The sequence below is a fragment of the Cygnus olor genome, chromosome 15 (genome assembly GCF_009769625.2).
Source record: "Cygnus olor isolate bCygOlo1 chromosome 15, bCygOlo1.pri.v2, whole genome shotgun sequence".
NCBI lineage: Eukaryota > Metazoa > Chordata > Aves > Anseriformes > Anatidae > Cygnus > Cygnus olor.
The window spans coordinates 7,334,181-7,354,634 of NC_049183.1; the positions used below are offsets into that span (position 1 = coordinate 7,334,181).

Sequence of the window (20,454 nt, forward strand, 5' to 3'; positions counted from 1 at the left end):
TGATGGTTTGCAGTGAAAGAGAAAGTATCAAGCTAATGCATTTAGAATTCCCAAGAAACTTTTCTTGTGATCTTGGCATAACAAGTACAGATGTGCTAATTAATTTGCCTGTAACTCAGATTTGAAGCTGACATCAATTTGGAGAAGTAATAGAATGTTAAGAAGAAAAAAATGGATGATATTGAGTGTTATAGTGATAGAAATAGGATGAAAGTGGAAGAATACAGCATGCAAGATGAGGAAAATCTGCTAAAGTTGGAGACTCAGCAATTATAATCAAGAGTCAAAAACCCACCACTGTGCAAAGTTTTCTTGATGATCAGAAGGGAACTATTAGCTGCTGTGTGATATAAAAGTTAAAATTACACATGCAATTGGAGAAGTCCTTGCATGGGTGTTTACAGCAGAATTTAAAGGTTTTTAAAAAGTCACTAGTGGACCAAATCTAGGACACTTTAAACCATTCTGGTAAGCAGTTGCAAAAAATAACAACAACAACATCAACAACAAAGAAAAAAACAACAAACAAATAAAAAACCCATCCCATCACCTACCAGGATAATTGTGAATGAAAAGCCAATTTTATAAGAAACTACACAATTATGGCTTGTGGTTGTGGTGCATTTCTGTCTCTAGATAGATCAATAAACTAAATACCAGTGAAAAAAGATGGATTTGTGCTAACACACATCCAAATTCCAATAAATTGGTTATGAATAAATTTTATGTAGAAATTATCTAATTTCTAGCTGTAGTGAGTGTGTTGCTTTGGAATAGGCAGACAGGAAAAGGGGAAACAAAATGTAATGAATGCTAAGGTTGCTCACATTAGTTTATGCTGGAGAGTACATAGCACTGTTGGTGGCAATAAAAGGGGAACAGGGCTAAATAAACAAGGAGGAGGTCTTTTCCAGTCCTATCTCCAGAGAAAGACTAAAAATCTTATGGAGTAAGCAGATCGATATCCATTTCTTTTTTGTTCTTGGGAATTGACTCTTGCACTCATTTTAACTTCAGAACTCTGGAGTTCAAACTTAGATCTCCCTACCTTTGGTTTTATATTAGGGGGAAAAAGTGCAGTGAGAGACAGAAAGATGATGAATGTAGTCTTCTAAGTGATCGGTGTCCCTGAATTCAATGTGGGTTCTTGCTTTCCCTCTCGTTGAAATTAGCAGTCTGAAAAATGGAGCAGGAAGGAAATGAACATGTTTGCATTTGAATGTTGTGTACAAAAAGCCTCTCATTACATTTGTTAATGGTAGCATTTAGGAAAAGAATGTGACCTCAGCTAGAAAGTAGTATGTATGTTGAAACCAAAACCGATAATTGGATTTAGCCGCCCCTTCACAAAATGCCCTCATGAAAACATGAGAGACCAAGAACTTTATTCATTAACAAGGCACATGTTTTTCTCAAGTTGAGACAATACATTGCATTGGCAATCAATTCTTCCCTGTCTTCTCTCTGTCCAATGTGATAATTTACTAATTTGACTTACTGTTGAAAGGAAAAAGTGAATCTACGACTTGTCCTACTGAGAAGCAAACCATATATCCTTTAAGGAGGTTGAAAGTGAAATGTTGGATGGATTTGTTCGGTTGAACCTAAATCTCGATCTAAATCTGAACTGTGCACTTTTTATTTTTTTATTTTTATTTTTTTTTTAAATTCATGTTTTCTTGCTTGTCATTTAAAATATGTGTGAGGAGATCTAGTATATGACTGAAAGAAAAGCAAAATCTACAGAATGAGGTGCAGGCACTTTTTCTTCCATTTCACATTCATCCCCTATAGTAAGTACACACAGGCAAACACTGACACTTGTATTGTTGGTATAAGTTTTGCTCATCTTGCATTTAATTAAATGCAGGACAGCTACTTAGTTTTAAATTGGATTATCACTACAATGTAGCTTTCTTTTTGTTTTGCCTTTTCTTAATGACCTTGCTGGGTATTTGCTTATTGTTGCTATTGGCAAATTGAAGGATACCTTGTTGTGAAAAAAGGAGGAAGAAAAAAAAAAAAGGAAAAAAGCATTTGCCATCAATTGTAGCATAATTAAATGGTGAAGAATTCCTCTACATCTTTACCATGTATAAAATTTATTGGATCATCTGATTTTGCATGGCACCAGCAAGTGCATAAAGAACAACAAATGTTTCAAAAATCGTAATTCAAAGGGATTTTCTGCTTGTTTCAAGTACATGCATTTGTATCTTTGCAAATTGGAGTACTCTGTGGGTGAGGTTGTGAATTTTATGTGAATGATAGCAGTACATATACCCTAATGCACCAAGGATTTTATTCATGATACTACTTAAAAGCTTGAAACGATCTCTCTTAACCTCAAAGATTTCCCATATCATCCCCATGTTAATACACCAGGGCGATAAACACAATGTAGGGAACTCCCATATGCATGCAGCTGACAACGTTCATTCAGATTTTGAGCTTGGATTTTTATTCTGTCATGAATTACAGACAAATCCCAGTGACAGACACTATGCAGAATAGGCTTTGCTGAATCCTGTGTTATTCATTAAAAATACCTCTCTGTATGCATATACAATTTCCTTTATATGTGGATATTATTATTATTGTATTTCCTTAGTATGTGGATATTATATACCACAACTATATAGGTAACCTGAAGGACTTAGTACTACTTTGTGCTTATCTTTTACTTCTAACAGGAAAAAGAGCAATTTCAGCGTAAAAACATTCCTGTATTCTGGGCATGACCTGAGCTTACATCATCTTAGTTGATGCAGAGAGCCCTGCTTGGCCCTCTCGTGGCTTTTCCGCAGTCAGAGGAAAGAGGAGCAGCTCTGCTCCAGGCAGCTCTGTATGAGGTGCCTTGTTACTGTTGTGTCAGAGTAGGCTTTGAAAAGCAGCCCATGGCACTGCGGCACAACTGGAAGGAGATGATTACTGTGGCTGACAGAATGGAGGAAAATGACTTTTGCATCAGCTTCTTGTATTGCTGTGCACTGCCAGTGACTAAGGCTGTTCTACAGCCTGTCAAGTGTGTTTAACCACAGCTAAATAGCAAGTGCCCGGGACTTCAAATCTGTGCTGTTACAAGGCATACTGAACACTGCGAATGTTAATTGTATCGCTGCTTCTCAAAGTCCATGATATCTGTGAATGCAGACTAATGGGCAGTGTGGTTCTCAGTGAGGAGTTACCATGCAGAAAGTTGCAAGAAAGCAGGTCTGAGAAAGTGGAAAAGAGAGTGTTTGTGTGGATAAGATACTGCAGTGCTACTACTGGACAACTCTGAATGTGGAAAGCTGAAATATGAATGCAAATATGCTGTGATGGAGCCAGTAGACACTCAGTACTTCTGTAGTTCTTTAGAATACCAGCCATGAGCGACAAGAATCAGTCAATATTTGCAATGCCCAGGGCCAGGCCCAGAGGCAGTGGGCACAAACTGGAGCACAGGAGGCTCCCTGTGAGTACCTGGAGGCACTTCTGTGCTGTGCGGGTGCTGGAGTCCTGGCACAGGTTGCCCACAGAGATCTTCAAAAGTTGCCTGAACATGGGCCTAGGCAAGCAGCTCTGGGTGGCCCTGCTGGAGGCTGGACCAGACGGCCTCCTGAGGTCCCTTCCAACCTCAGCCATTCTGAGATTCTGTAGTTCTTGACCACAGAAAACACATTTATGACTGGTTTAGACAAGCTAAACTACTTGGTGCTAAAGGCATGACAATGCAAATTATAGCAAGCTGCTTTATTAAATCCAGTGACAATAATAGCTGGGTGTGTTGGTGACTGATTTACTTATAAAGCAGTGAATTTTTCTAAATTGTTGCATCCCTGCTGTGTAGCCTCCCTGCTCAGCTGTACAGGAACATATATTGTTTGTCACAGTGAAAGCAAGCCTTTGTCTCTGGTGGAAAAAGCTAGGGGATCGTTCTGCAAGTTAGAGTGCCAGGTAAAGAAAATACAGGATTCCAAGTGCTAACCAGGAGAGAGAAGGAAACAACAACAATAACAAAACAACAAAAAACACACTTCATGGCTGTCCTGGTTTCAGTTAGGACAGAGTTAATTTTCCTCCTAGTAGCTGGCAGGGTGCTATGTTTTGGATTAGGATGAGAAAAGCGCTGATAACATGCTGATGTTTTAATTGTTGTAGAGCAGTGCTTACACCAAGCCAAGGACTTTTCAGCCTCTCTCTGTCCTGCTAGCGAGCAGGCTAGGGATGCAGCAGAAGCTGGGAGGGGACAGACCCAGGACAGCTGACCCAAACTGGCCAAAGGGGTATTCCATACCATCTGATGTCATGCTGAACAATATATAGGGGTGGCTAGCCGGGGTGGAGGTGTGGCCGGCTGCTCGGGGATAGGCTGGGCATCGGTCAACGGGTGGTGAGCAATTGCATTGTGCATCACTTATTTCGTACACATTATTACTATTAATACTATTATTATTATTATTATTATTGTTGTTATTCTTTTCCCTGTCTTAATAAACTGTCTTTATCTCAACTCACAGGCTTCACTTTCCCGTTTCTCTCCCCCATCCCGGAGAGGGAGGGGGGAGGGTGAGCGAACGGCTGTGTGGTGTTTGACTGCCAGCCGGGCTAAACCACAACAGCCCATTTGGCGCCCAACGTGGGGCACGAAGGGTTGAGATATCGACAGATTTGACCAGAGTGTGTTAAACTAAAATTGGTATAAGCATTCGACCTGCTTAATAGTTGCTAGTCACAATGTTGATTGCCTTAATCTCAAGTCTGCTGTGCCTGTTTCCCAAATTGAGTTTTATAGCAAGTTACTTTCTGTATGTGCTCCCTGTCGTGCTGTTTACCCTTTCCGGGCCCTGGTTTAAGATTGTTATGGTACTGTGTGGTGTAACGATGGCTTATGAAATGATGAAGTATCTGGTCATGACTCTAACCTGGTATTTGTACTCAGCACTGTCGTCGACTCTATACTTCGGAAACCATATCTCAGAAACTATTAGCAATTACACCTATTGCCTTTTTTCATCAGGGAGTCAGTCTCTGGAGGGGACAGGGGAAGATATTTTTTCCTACCTGTTCACTCTCCCTTCCTCCTTCACCACCCTCTTATCCCCCGAGCTAGTTACGGTAGCTCTCCAAGATGTTGAATATCCTTGGGATACTCAGACCAGCATGTTCTTGTTGTTATGTCTCCTGAATGCGCTTCAGGTTTTGTTTAAGGTTAAACAACTACTTAGGAATCTCATCCGGAGATCTGTCTTGAGGCGGGATATTTGCGAGTGGCAGGGAGTGTGGGAGGATATGGGCAGGTTTCTAGGGCAGTGGGCACCTCCAGTGTTTTGGACATTCACCCCTGAACAACTGCAAAATCCTAAAAAACTGGTAGAATGCTTGAAAAAAAGGTGTCATGACTCTGGCAGTTCCAAAGTGACACAAATCACTGTGGCGTGCTGGGGTCTGGCTTGTGCCTATCGAGCTGCAATTGATGCTACTATCAACCTAGTGACAGACCCTGCGGCCGTTCCAGTCCCGGCTCCTGCAGCCACTCCAGCTCCAGCTCCCGCAGCCGTCCCAGCTCCAGCTCCCGCAGCCGTTCCGGCTCCAGCTCCCGCAGCCGTTCCGGCTCCAGCTCCCGCAGCTGTCCCGGCTCCAGCTCCCGCAGCCGTTCCAGCTCCCGCAGCCGTTCCAGCTCCCGCAGCCGTCCCGGCTCCAGCTCCCGCAGCCGTTCCGGCTCCAGCTCCCGCAGCCGTTCCAGCTCCAGCTCCCGCAGCTGTCCCGGCTCCAGCTCCCGCAGCCGTTCCAGCTCCCGCAGCCGTCCCGGCTCCAGCTCCCGCAGCCGTTCCGGCTCCAGCTCCCGCAGCTGTCCCGGCTCCAGCTCCCGCAGCCATTCCAGCTCCCGCAGCCGTTCCAGCTCCCGCAGCCGTCCCGGCTCCAGCTCCCGCAGCCGTTCCGGCTCCAGCTCCCGCAGCCGTTCCAGCTCCCGCAGCCGTTCCGGCTCCAGCTCCCGCAGCCATTCCGGCTCCAGCTCCCGCAGCCATTCCCACTCCTGTGGCTGGGTCAGAGAAACGAACTGTAGCAGTGCAAGTTGCCCCTGCAGAGGGTACTCCAACCCCTGTAGCAGACCCTGTGGCTGGGTCAGAGAAACGAACTGTAGCAGTGCAAGTTGCCCCTGCAGAGGGTACTCCAACCCCTGTGGCAGACCCTGTGGCTGGGTCGGAGAAACGAACTGTAGCAGTGCAAGTTGACCCTGCAGAGGGTATTCCAATCCCTGTGGCAGACCCTGTGGCTGGGTCGGAGAGGCGAGCTGTAGCAGTGCAAGTTGCCCCTGTAGAAAAGGTGAAAAAGTGGTATAGAGACGCAGGTCGTTTAGAACGCAGAAAGTCTTCTGCTAAGTCTGGGTCTGGAGAAGACGAGGCTGGGCCATCAAGTGTGCAGGAGGATGAAGATGAGGATGAGGATGTCAGTAAGTCAACAGTAACTACCCGAACCCTATACCAGCGTGAGCTACGAGATGTGCGAAAAGATTTTGGTCGCTGTATAGGTGAACAGCTTGTCACCTGGCTGCTCCGGTGCTGGGACACTGGAGCCAATGGTGTGAAATTAGAGGGCAGGGAAGCCAAGCGGTTGGGATCCCTTGCTAGAGATGCAAGCATTGACAAAGCAATTGGAGATGGAGCACGATCTCACAGCCTCTGGAGGCGTCTCCTGTTAGCTGTGAAGGGAAGGTATCCCTACAAGGAAGAACTTGTATGTGTACCAGTCAAGTGGACCACCATGGAGAAGGGAATTCAGTACCTGAGGGAATTAGCCGTACGGGAAGTAATTTATAAGGACTTAAACGATGCACAAACATCCACAGATCCAGATGAAGTCCAGTGTACTCGACCCATATGGCGGAAGTTTGTACGGAATGCACCATCAACATGGGCCAGCACATTGGCAATAATAACCTGGAAAAACGGTGAAGATCCCACAGTGGGTGACATGGCTAAACAACTCCGGGAGTACGAAGGAAATCTCTCCTCTTCCCTACAGGCCTGCGTCTCGGCTGTGGAGAAACTCTCTGAAGAGTTCCACCAACTTAAAGAGAATTTATCTTCCCCCCCACCTGAACAAACCAGTGGCCACCAACTAAAAGAGAATACTTTGGAGAAACTTTTTGAAGAGGTCCAGCAACTTAAAGAGAGTGTATTTTCTTCCCCACCTGTACAAACCAGCGTCTCAGCTATTAGGGGTAAACGTGCATCCGTGCAAAGAAGACAATATGGTGGGTACACACCCCGCACCACCCTGTGGTTTTACCTACGTGACCATGGAGAGGACATGAGAAAATGGGATGGAAAATCTACTGAGACCCTAGAGGCACGGGTACGTGAGTTGCAAAAGAAAACAATCGGGAGAAAGGGGTTCTCTGAAAAGTTTGCTGCTCCAACTTCTAGCAGGCAGTCTTTTAAACACAGAAATGAAGATTCTGACCAGGACTAGAGGGGCCCTGCCTCCAGCCAGGGGGAGGAAAGGGACAACCGAGTTTATTGGACTGTGTGGATTCGATGGCCTGGCACGTCTGACGCACAGAAGTATAAGGCTCTAGTAGACACCGGTGCACAATGTACTCTAATGCCATCCAGCTGTAAAGGGCCAGAGCCCATCTGTATTTATGGCGTGACAGGGGGATCCCAGCAGTTAACTGTATTGGAAGCTGAAGTGAGTCTAACCGGAAATGAGTGGCAAAAGCACCGTATTGTGACTGGCCCGGATGCTCCGTGCATCCTTGGCATAGACTATCTTAGAAGAGGATATTTCAAGGACCCAAAAGGGTTCCGCTGGGCTTTTGGCATAGCTGCCTTAGAGACAGAGGACATTAAACAGTTGTCTACCTTGCCCGGTCTCTCAGAGGACCCTTCTGTTGTGGGGTTGCTGAGGGTTGAAGAACAGCAAGTGCCAATCGCTACCACAACTGTGCACCGGCGGCAATATCGCACCAACCGAGACTCCCTGATTCCCATCCACGAGCTAATTCGTCAACTGGAGAGCCAAGGAGTGATCAGCAAGACCCATTCACCTTTTAATAGTCCCATATGGCCAGTGCGAAAGTCCAATGGTGAGTGGAGACTAACAGTGGACTATCGTGGCCTGAACGAAGTCACGCCACCACTGAGTGCTGCAGTGCCGGACATGCTAGAACTCCAGTACGAACTGGAATCAAAGGCAGCCAAGTGGTATGCCACAATTGATATTGCTAATGCATTTTTCTCCATCCCTCTAGCAGCAGAGTGCAGGCCACAGTTTGCTTTCACTTGGAGGGGAGTCCAATATACTTGGAATCGGCTGCCCCAGGGGTGGAAACATAGCCCTACCATTTGCCATGGTCTGATCCAGTCTGCGCTGGAGCAGGGGGAGGCTCCTGAACACCTGCAGTACATCGATGACATCATTGTGTGGGGTGACACTGCAGAGGAAGTTTTCGAGAAAGGGAAGAAAATAGTCCAAATCCTTCTGAAGGCCGGTTTTGCCATAAAACAAAATAAAGTTAAAGGACCTGCACGAGAGATCCAGTTTTTAGGAATAAAATGGCAAGATGGACGTCGTCAAATCCCAATGGATGTGATCAACAAAATAACAGCTATGTCTCCACCAACTAGCAAGAAGGAAACACAAACTTTCCTAGGTGTCGTGGGGTTTTGGAGAATGCATATTCCAAATTACAGTCTGATTGTAAACCCGCTCTACCAAGTAACTCGTAAGAAGAATGCTTTTGAATGGGGCCCTGAGCAACGACAAGCCTTTGAACAAATTAAACAAGAAATAGTTCATGCAGTAGCCCTTGGGCCAGTCCGAACAGGACCAGATGTAAAGAATGTGCTCTACACCGCAGCCGGGGAGAATGGCCCCACCTGGAGCCTCTGGCAGAAAGAACCTGGGGAAACTCGAGGTCGACCCCTGGGGTTTTGGAGTCGGGGATACAGAGGATCTGAGGCCCGCTATACTCCAACCGAAAAGGAGATATTGGCAGCATATGAGGGAGTTCGATCTGCTTCGGAAGTGGTCGGTACTGAAGCGCAGCTCCTCCTGGCACCCCGACTGCCGGTACTGGGTTGGATGTTCAGAGGAAGGGTCCCCTCTACACATCATGCAACTGATGCTACATGGAGCAAGTGGGTTGCACTGATTACTCAGTGGGCTCGAATAGGAAACCCCAGTCGCCCAGGAATCCTGGAAGTGATTATGGACTGGCCAGAAGGCAAGTACTTTGGGATATCGTCAGAGGAGGAGGTAGTCCGTGCTGAAGAAGCCCCACTGTACAACAAGCTACCAGAAAATGAGAAGAAATATGCCCTGTTCACTGATGGGTCCTGTCGTATTGTGGGAAAGCATCGGAGATGGAAAGCTGCTGTATGGAGTCCTACACGACGAGTTGCAGAAGCTGCTGAGGGAGAAGGTGAATCGAGTCAGTTTGCAGAAGTGAAAGCCGTTCAGCTGGCCTTAGATATTGCTGAACGAGAAAAGTGGCCAGTTCTCTATCTCTATACTGATTCATGGATGGTAGCAAATGCCCTGTGGGGGTGGCTACAACAATGGAAGCAGAACAACTGGGAACGCCGGGGCAAACCCATCTGGGCTGCTGCATTGTGGCAAGATATTGCTGCCCGGGTAGAGAACCTGGTTGTAAAGGTACGCCATGTAGATGCTCATGTGCCCAAGAATCGGGCTACTGAAGAACATCAAAACAACCAGCAGGTGGATCAGGCTGCTAAGATTGAAGTGGCTCAGGTGGACCTGGACTGGCAACATAAAGGTGAATTATTTATAGCCCGATGGGCCCATGACACCTCAGGCCATCAAGGTAGAGATGCAACATACAGATGGGCTCGTGACCGAGGGGTGGACCTGACCATGGACACTATAGCACAGGTTATTCATGATTGTGAAACATGTGCTGCAATTAAACAAGCCAAACGGTCAAAGCCTCTCTGGTATGGAGGACGATGGCTGAAATACAAATATGGAGAGGCCTGGCAGATTGATTACATCACACTCCCCCAAACCCGCAACGGCAAGCGCCACGTACTTACAATGGTGGAAGCAACCACCGGATGGCTGGAAACATATCCTGTGCCCCATGCCACCGCCCGGAACACTATCCTGGGCCTTGAAAAGCAAGTCCTATGGCGACATGGCACCCCAGAAAGAATTGAGTCAGACAATGGGACTCATTTCCGAAACAACCTTATAGACACTTGGGCCAAAGAACATGGTATTGAGTGGGTGTATCACATCCCTTATCATGCACCAGCCTCCGGGAAAGTTGAACGATACAATGGACTGTTAAAGACTACACTGAAAGCAATGGGTGCTGGGACATTCAAAAATTGGGAAACACATCTGGCAAAGGCCACCTGGTTAGTCAATACTAGAGGATCTGCCAACCGAGCTGGACCTGCCCAATCAAACCTGTTACGCACTGTAGAAGGGGATAAAGTTCCTGTAGTGCACGTAAGAAACATGCTGGGTAAGACAGTCTGGGCTACTCCCGCCTCAGGAAAAGGCAAGCCCATTCGTGGGATTGCTTTTGCTCGGGGACCTGGATGCACTTGGTGGGTAATGCAAGAGAATGGGGAGGTCCGGTGTGTACCTCAAGGGGACCTAATACTGGGTGAGAATAGCCCATGAGTTGAATTATAATATGTTAATTATCATATAACACTGTATGTCATCGCTACCATGGTTGCTATATATCATAGATGAAAATGGTGATTAATTAGAAAGTATTGGAAAGAGTGTAACCTGAGCATGACATAAATGGTATGGAATAAGGGGTGGATATCTGTCCTGGTTTCAGTTAGGACAGAGTTAATTTTCCTCCTAGTAGCTGGCAGGGTGCTATGTTTTGGATTAGGATGAGAAAAGCGCTGATAACATGCTGATGTTTTAATTGTTGTAGAGCAGTGCTTACACCAAGCCAAGGACTTTTCAGCCTCTCTCTGTCCTGCTAGCGAGCAGGCTAGGGATGCAGCAGAAGCTGGGAGGGGACAGACCCAGGACAGCTGACCCAAACTGGCCAAAGGGGTATTCCATACCATCTGATGTCATGCTGAACAATATATAGGGGTGGCTAGCCGGGGTGGAGGTGTGGCCGGCTGCTCGGGGATAGGCTGGGCATCGGTCAACGGGTGGTGAGCAATTGCATTGTGCATCACTTATTTCGTACACATTATTACTATTAATACTATTATTATTATTATTATTGTTGTTATTCTTTTCCCTGTCTTAATAAACTGTCTTTATCTCAACTCACAGGCTTCACTTTCCCGTTTCTCTCCCCCATCCCGGAGAGGGAGGGGGGAGGGTGAGCGAACGGCTGTGTGGTGTTTGACTGCCAGCCGGGCTAAACCACAACAATGGCTCTGACATCAAAGTGGAGAAATAGGAAGTGTGAGGAAGAACACAGTACAAATTTTATAGCATGTGAATAACTGAAGCCTGCTAGACACAGTGATGGAAGTGGATCAAAATTACTAACAGTTCTTAACCATCTGTTGAGAGGTGGGAGTTGGGTCTCTGCTAGGCCTCCTTCCCGTCTCATATTCCTCCAGCCTATTTGCAACTGCCTGAGACAATTGCTGCTCATGAGCTGTCTGTGATTGTTAAATCACAAGTCTACGTATATGTTTCAAGTAAGTTTTCTCTTTACATACTGGTGGCCTTCTCTAAATATCTGTTTAACTGGTACCCATTATATTAGCATTAGATCTATATAACTACTTCTGCCATTGTAGATGTCCAAGAAGTATCAGAGCCTAAAATACCAGATGGAAAAATTCCTTTTTCTGAACAAATGCACATGAGGTTTTTATATTTTTAGAATTGATTAAATTATTATGAATGTAATTTTGTTCTTGCAATGATTGTTCGGGAGCCTGAAGTTCATCAGTGGGATTGTAACATCTGTCCTGAGAGTGGCAAGATTTCTTATGGGGGTCTGCGTCTGTTGTTAACTAGGGAAATTGTGTCCCATCAACCCCACTATCATTAATAGGACTGAAGGATCCAGACTACTATGAGGCACAGGGCTGTGAAGGGAACATATTGTTCACAAATACTGGAGCTTAGTCTTCTGCCAGTAGGGGGTGAATAACGGAAAAGAGCCCAGTCTGGGATCACTAGAGAGCAGGGCTACTGTCTGAAGCTTTCATGAGGAATTCTTTTAGTTTTTATGTGTTTATACAAACCTTTTCAGCTTTAAGTAGAAACCAAATTCTAATTTTGAAAACAGTGTTGCTACTATATTGTTGTAGTTAAAATGGTGTTTCTCTCAGTATTTAGTGAGGATTGATTGACGGAAACAGGGAATGGCAGAAATATGAACCAAAGTGCTCTGATAGACTCATAGCAAGTTAACTGTGCAAATGGGAAGAAGGAATGTTTATCAAACTTCCAGTTCTTAAGCTTTGTGCTAACTTTATAATGAATTACATGTTTTTTTTTTGTTTTTTTTGTTTTTTTTTTTTTAACACCAGAAAAGTTGCTACTATATAAATATAACCCAAGGCAGTTTCGGAGTATAGTTTAATTCATTTGATTTTTTTTTTCCTACCATGAAATTCCTCAGTGGTTGTTAGATCATTTCTTCTGTAAACCTTGGCCTTTATGACTGGACAATACAGATTGGGAAAAAGGCTTGGAAAAATGTGTAACCAAGTTGAAATGCAAAGCATATGAATGCTGAGGATGCCCCAAAACTTATACAGCAAAAAGGCTTCCGTAGGTACAAAAATGTACCACTAAATTCAATAGAATTACATGTGAAATTCAGCTGGATTGTGAGTATTGACTGCTGCAAATGATTACTAGTACTGTTTATCATGCTTGCACTAGAGCTATGCCCTACCGTCACCACTGCAATGAGAAATGAATGGGGCATAAAATACCCAATTCAATACCCTGCTCTATATACCATGCAATGGTTTGATAAATCACGGTATAAATAAAACAAAATGTTAATGAGACAAAATCATAATATATTCTTATAAAGCCAAACAAACATTTAGCAAGCTATTCTTAAATTTACAGCAAACTGTTTAGAAAAAAAAAATTTTCATCTTTTTTTTCCCCTCTATATGAAATTAGAAAGCAATACTGAGGGAATTTAGTGAGAGAAGTTAACTAAGAGCCAGGATATCATATAAAGCATTAATTTATCTTTGATCAAAGTATCTGAGCCACTCTAATTAGCCCAAGTGTTCTAGCTTTTGAAAATGGAATTGCTTTTCTAGCTGCAATGTGATATTTCCTCTAATACCCTTGTGCATAATCAGCAGAGCAAAAGAGAAAGGTGAACTGTTCACTGAGAAATTAAAGTAAAATTCATATGAACAGCACAATTCTGCTATTACCATGACACTGCCTAATCTTAGCAGATCACGTTTTCAACCTAAAACTCTTTTTGTGGACCAGCTAAAGTAGCAGCATGTACAAGGCATAAATAGTTGTGTTCATTTTAAAGAAGCTTTGAGAAAAGTAATTATATATTTAGAAAACAGTGCTGATTCTCTCTTCTGCACCAAAACTCACTGTGGGACAAGCTGGGGCCAAGAAAGCAGCTCTTGGACTGTGGAACGGGAAGCCCCCAAAGGTTGCCACCTTTGTAGTTAATAGGAGTAGTTGTGAGAACTCAGTATCTGGCCTCTTGTATTTTCTTGAGAATTGTAGGAGAGTATTTCCAGTGGAAGCCAAGGGCTGTGTGTAGCTCATGCTTGACTGACAGCAGTGAATTAGTTGGACATCTAGCTCTGGATGAACCTAAAGGCATACACATCTCAGCCTTAGGGAAGTAGCTAGTGCTTGACTTCAGAAAGCTAATACTTTGAAGGTTAGTACATTAGCCTAGAGAAATGTCGTCTTCTGATTTAAGGTCTTCTGAGGGTCTAAAATAACACAGCTCCATTTAACATGAAAAATGGTGCAGTGTTGAGAGCTGTTCAAAACAGAACGAGCTCATGGCAACACACAACAAGAGAAGCCTCTCCCACCCCGCACTTGTCACCCTTTCATTTAGCATAATACTCAGAAAGTCAAACAGAGACTTCCAGCACAGAATAACTAAATAAACTAAATACAAGGAGTTTAGCGGGTGTTTGAAACCTCCCAGCGTAAGGACAGACAGCCCTTAGAATACTTCTGCAAGTCATGCAACAGAAAGCTTTCACTCCCCAAGGCAGGGGAGGCACTTTTGGAAACTTTAGCTGTGCACATGAAATAAACCAGCATCTTTCCTGGACAAGAGTATCTCAGAATGTTGTTATAAGGGTACTATTTACTTATCCATAGAATTAAGATTTAGACACAAGTTAATAGCATTCTGAGTAGTTACATATATATAGTGAGGGCTGGTGGTGAATCTAGTATTAATGCAACAGCTGTTGCCTATTGAGCCCCTGGACATTAGAGTATAAAGGACATTGTGTTTTTAAGTTTCTTTATGATTCTGCCACATTTTAGATCAAGCTGTTTGTTTATTCACTCAGGATGTTGCAAAGGTTAGGAAACCAGGTTTAAGGAGAACACTTCCACATTTCGATAAACTTCTGAAATGTCTCATCATTTTTTTATTACAGTGATGTGTTCTGTGCTGCTGATACCTTCTCCCCACTCAGAACAGCTGGGTTTTCAGTTTAAGGAAGCTCCTCACATTCCATCTGCTATCTGGCAGTCAGTATCACATCACTGCAGTCGTTTGATCTTCTTTCACCTGAAGGCTCTGCAGCTGTTGTGTGTTTCTTGACAAAATACTTGTATTTGAGTTTTTGACTAAATGTCTTTGCTCCTTGTCTCCAGGACAGGACAGTGGCCTGGCCTGGGAACAGGACAAGGCATCAGCAAGCATATGAACAGGATTATTTTGCATGGTAGAGCAGGAAGTGTTATGCCAGCTAGTTCTATTGAGCAATGGTTTCTGTACTCTCCAGTAGTAAATCCAGTCCTGGTGTCTCATTTAAATTTTTCCTTTGTTATTTATTCCAGCGGCATGAAACCTAATTTTCATTACATAAAAGTTCATGCCCAATAAATTGAAAGTGCTTTTAAAGATGGCCAAAAAAAGGCAAAACTCTCTTTGACTAATAACCCTGTGATGAAAAGGACTGCAGCAGTATGAATATAAAGACCTTGTAAAGTTAGCTAGTGGACTTGAAAGCACCTGAAATCTATCTTTTCCTCTGTGATCTGGACACTTAATGGAGTAAGGCAAGTTAGGGTTTCTTAGCTATGACTGCAGGCAGCTTCTGTGGAAACACAATTGCACCTTCAATCCAGTTTGTAGTTGATGAGCATCCTGTTCGCTGGCACTGTCAACAGAGAACAAAGGACTTAATTAGAGTGTTTCAAGTGAAAATCCCATAGTTATTCTCTGCAGATAAGAGATAAAGAACAGTGTTAGGAATAGGCCAAGGTTTCATCATCAGTGCCCACAATGAGAACAAACAAAATATTCCACTTCTAGGGTTTCTAGTAGTGCAGCTTTCACCTGACTGAAATTCATTAAAACATTTTCTTGAAAATATTTTATATGTAATCATTAAAAAACATCTTGCATTGTTGTCATGACATACATAAATGTTTTTTTCTTCCTGAGATTGCAGCCAGCATAGGTTCATGAAGGGAAAGTCCTGCCTAACTAACTTAATTTCTTTTTATGACAAGATTACCCACCTAGCTGACCAAGGGAAGGCAGTAGATGTGATTTTTAAAAATTGTTTTATTTTAGCAAAGTTTTCAATACTGTCTCTCATGGTATCCTTCTGGACAAAATGTCCAGCATACAGCTAGAAAAGTACAGAGTATCATGGATGAACAATGGGATGTGGGTCAGGCTCAATGGTGTGTAAGAGGAGCTAAGTCAGGTTGGTGGCCAGTCACTAGTGGGGCTCCATTTTAGGGCCAGTTCTATTTATGTATTTATTTTTTTTATAAATGACCTGGATGCAAGAGTTGAAAGCATACTAAGTCTGCAGACAACACTAAAGTAGGAGGAGCTGTTGAGTCCCTTAATTGTAGAAAGTTGTTTCAGACAGATCTTGACAAAATAGAAGGCTGGGCAGTCACCAACTGTATGAAATTTAACAAAAGTGAGTGCCTGGAATGGGGCAGATATTTGTATGTATGTGGGATGAGAGGATGGAGAGCAGCTCCACAGAATGGGATTGGGGGGTTCTGGTCAACAGCAATTTGAATATGAACCTGCAGTGTGTCCTGGCAGCCAGGAAGGCCAGCTGTACCCCGGGGTGCCTCGGGCCCAGCACTGCCAGCTGGTGAGGGGAAGGGATTGTCCCGCTCTGCTCTGCCTGGTGAGGCCTCACCCCAGGTACTGTGTGCAGGGCTGGGTGTCACAATATGGGAAGGACATAAAAGTATTAGAGAGTACCCGAAGGGGGGCAACAAAGCTGTTGAAGGGCCTGGAGGGCAAGGTGTATGAGGAACAGCTGAGGTCCCTTGGTTTGTTCATCCCAGAGCAGAGCAGGCCAAGGGGAGGCCTCATGGTGGCCTGCAGCTCCCTCACGAGGGGAGTGGAGGGGCAGGCGCTGAGCTCTGCTCTCTGGGGATAGCGACAGGACCCGAGGGAATGGCATGGAGCTGGGACAGGGGAGGGTCAGGCTGGGTGATAGGAAAAAAGTTCTTCAATGAGAGGTTGTCAGGCAGTGGCACTGCTCTTCAGGACAGCGGTCATGGCACCAAGCCTGCCAGAGGTCAAGGAGTGTTTGGACACTGCTCTCAGACATAGGGTCTGATTTTGGGGTGGTCCTATGTGGAGCCAGGGGTTGTGCTTGATGATCCTTGAGGGTTCCTTCCAACTCGGGATATTCAGTGAAAATAGTAAAAGGACTAAGTTGGAGTCTCAGATGTAGTTCCTGAAGCTTTCCTGACTTATCATTGAGGATAACCCAACACATGACTCTGTCAATAACAATTTCTAAATGTATCCATTAACTCCTTATCTGGAGTTTTTAAAATACTCTGTCATTGACTTGACAGAACAACTGGGACATCGTCACTGTACTGAATTACAAATTACTGGCACAGCTCTTTTTGTCATTAACTGGTCAAACTTCAATACCTTACAGTATTGTACTCTCAGCACAGAACTGGGCTTATCACAGTGTGCTGTCCTGATTCCCCTCTGTCCTTTTTTAAGAAGGCAAGAGACAAGTAAACAAGACTCTGAAATACTCTTACTTATTTGCTATTGTATATTAGCCTCTTGAAGTCTCAATCATTTTATCTCACCTGTGCATCCAGGAACATCTCCTTCCTTCGGGTAATCAGAAGTTTAGATTAATTATGCTAATCAGCTACTCCAGGCTGACACAATTAGACAGAACATGCAGTATCTCTGGAAATCTGTACAGGATCTTTCCTGCTTGATGACTTTAATTTCATGATCCAGTGCAATAATTATGGAAAAAGAGAGTGCCCTCCATTTGTGTTTTCATCTCTATGGTTCCACATTTCAGCTAATTTTCATAAGAACTCCTCCCAGATTCTGAGTGCAGAAGCATCTTTCATCAGGCTGCCTTAGCATTTGCTGATCTGCAGGAATTTTTGTTTTCTCTTATCTCCCAACTTGAAAGATACGTTTATACACAGATTCTGAACATTTAACCAAAGTACATTTCTGTTAGACTCAACACAGAAGGGTGCCAAGAAGCTCTCCTGCAGATCTGGCTACTGGAGTGATGGATCTGTGCGTGGCATTGTAGATATAACTTGATAGAGCTTATAGAGGGAATTAAATCCTAACTTGCTGCACTATGAGAATGCGAAGAAATATTTCTGCGGCTTTTTTTAAACAGCTATATATATTTGTATTTAATGTAATGGTGTCTCTTAGCACCTTCAAGACAAACAAGAAAAAAGATCTATCCATTTCATTTCACGTTGGGTAAAGTTAAAAATCAGATTGTGCAGTGTGGTTTATAAGTTAGGTTTGAAACACCAGGATGAGCACATGCGGAGAGTGGCTTTGTTTTCATTCACATTGTAGAAAAAATATATCTGCAACAAAATTATAAAAGAGACAAGTTAATCCATTTATTGTTTAACAACACTGTGGTAAAGATTATAAAGATTTAATGTTAAACAGGAATAGAGGGCCAAGAAGTCTTGAAATGATATTAGCTTGGTTGAGTTAATGGAGGTGGCTGCTGACTTCAGTTGATTTTCACCAGGACTTACAAAGTTTGTTGGCTGTCCATTTCTGTGGACTCACTAGAGTTGGGGTACCTGACTTAATGTAGGACTTTGATTTCCAAACTGGGATTTAGATGGATTTTAAGAAGTAGATCCATTAAATTATCTGGTTTCCAACTTTCCACTGAAGCACCAACCCCCTGCCAGAGGTGTGAGCTAGAAGCACAGACCTGTGGAGAAGAGTCAGACTCAGCTGTCCCTGCAGTACAGTCATTTTCTGACAGCCTCAAGCTGCTCCCAGTGTGTGCATTTATGGATCTGTGGTTATGAACTCTTTCTGTGTGTGGCTTTAGTCTCTGTTTCTAGGCTTTTGATTTCACCTTGGGGGCAGCTGCCCAAAATTTTGGTATGACATTGTCCAACTTGGAGATACCAGATTAATCCTCTTTTTGAATTGGGCCACTACCTCAGTTTCTGTATCTTTAAACTGAAAATGCCATTCCTAAACTGAATTACAAGGTTGTACAGAGAATTATTAGCACTTCTAATGTTCTCCAACGTGGCAGAATCCTGAGCACACATGCTATCCTGCTGCTGTGTGCTGAACAGCGGCTGTTCAAGAGACATGACAAACACACACTCATCTTGATAGACTTTTGAAGTTTTGAGTGAAAATGTTACAAATTAGCTGAGCTGCATTGAATTATTGAAGTGTATGTATTTGTTTTGTGAAGATAGATAAGCAAGTAGCTATATCGCTTTCCTGTAGTGAGCATTGCTTGTTATCCTACTCTGTGCCTGAAACAGTTTGCTTATCTGTTACCTGTATCTTTTCCCTGTCCAGGCAACTGTATAGCTTCTTAATATTGGAATTGTGAAAGTAGAATTTCTGCTTCATTGTGTTTAAAAAAAAAAAAAATCCCTCTGTGAATTTAGAATTATTTTATTCATTTTTAATAATGATTGTATTAAATAAGGATTTTTCTAATGTTGTTGTTAGTTTTATAAAGGAGAATTGTTTCCATAGGAATATAAACTTCCATAGGAATATTAGCATTTTAATTATTAACATAATTAAGAATATTTTAATGTATTTTATTGAAATAAATTAAAAAATTAAAATATCTAGAAGAAATAGTGTACCAAATATGATTTAACCAATCTTTTGTGAGGTTATAAAGTAATTAGTAATGCCTGATATTAGATACTCTTCCGTAAAAATTATAATACTTTTCTGTCAAAATTCCTGTTCAGTCATATGAGAAACCATATTTCTAAGAAATTGTTCCTTATTTTGAGGAAACTTTGATAAATGTAGTTTCAAGTTATATTTTTCTCTTGACCATGAGTATAAGTACCATTGATACTAACACAAACATTCTGTGTAGAAGATGTGCAGACCTGTGACATCTACAATGTAAACAAGAAATCTAGAAGGTCAGAATAAATTAGAAAAGAATCTTTTGCCCAGCATTTGAAAGAGAGGAGCTGGTATATTATTATAGGCATAAGAAGCATAACTGTTTCCAAGTTATTTCCAAGTATCATGGGGAAGAAGAGTTTTGAGAAGTTTGAGGGAATATCATGACTAGAGGTGTTTGTGAAGAGATTTCGGTAAGTGTGAAGACAACTTAAGAGAAAACAAAAGACACTTATTTGAAAATATAGTCAGTGAGATTTGGAGGTGAGCATCATGGCTGCTTGATCTGTCACTACAGAATGAAACTGATAAGAGGCTGTGAATGACCTTTAACAGTGCAGGAAATAAAAAAGAAATCTAAAGGAAAGATGGAGAAAGGATGTTTGTTTGTTAGTTAGTTAGTTTTCTTGCAGTCCGTCATTTTAGTTTCTTTTCTTACTGTTGTATTACAGGTCAGCACTGAGGCTGCAGGTGCTTAGTCTCTCTTCTTTATTTTCTGTTTGGTAGTATTTTGTTTTTTTCACTTTCTATCACTTGTCTTAAAAGTCATAGTTTCAGAAGAGGAGAGTGGCTTCCCTGAAAGCTATAAATTTTAAGTTATGCCTTTCTTAGTCTGAGCTCATCCCTGTGAACAGTGCTCACATTTTTCTGCCTGGGAAAATCACAATTTCCTCTGCAGACATAAAAATCTCTGCATTCGCTTTTGGAGCGAATGATGATTGCCTTGCTATCTATACCTGTAAAAAGTCTAATTCAGAATATTTTCTGCATCCTTCAGTCTACTGAAAACATCAGTGGGACTACAGGACACAGGTGAAACACATAATCAGCAGGCTGGCCCAGGGTACTCAGCCTTGCTTTCTCTTCCACCAGTTTCT

The 20,454-nt window shown here is 43.0% G+C and overlaps 1 long non-coding RNA gene across 5 annotated transcripts in view; it reads left to right on the forward strand.

The window, feature by feature from the left end:
- Positions 1–20,454, forward strand: part of LOC121078327 — a 94,648-nt gene that overhangs the window by 38,673 nt on the left and 35,521 nt on the right. The window lies entirely within an intron of this gene.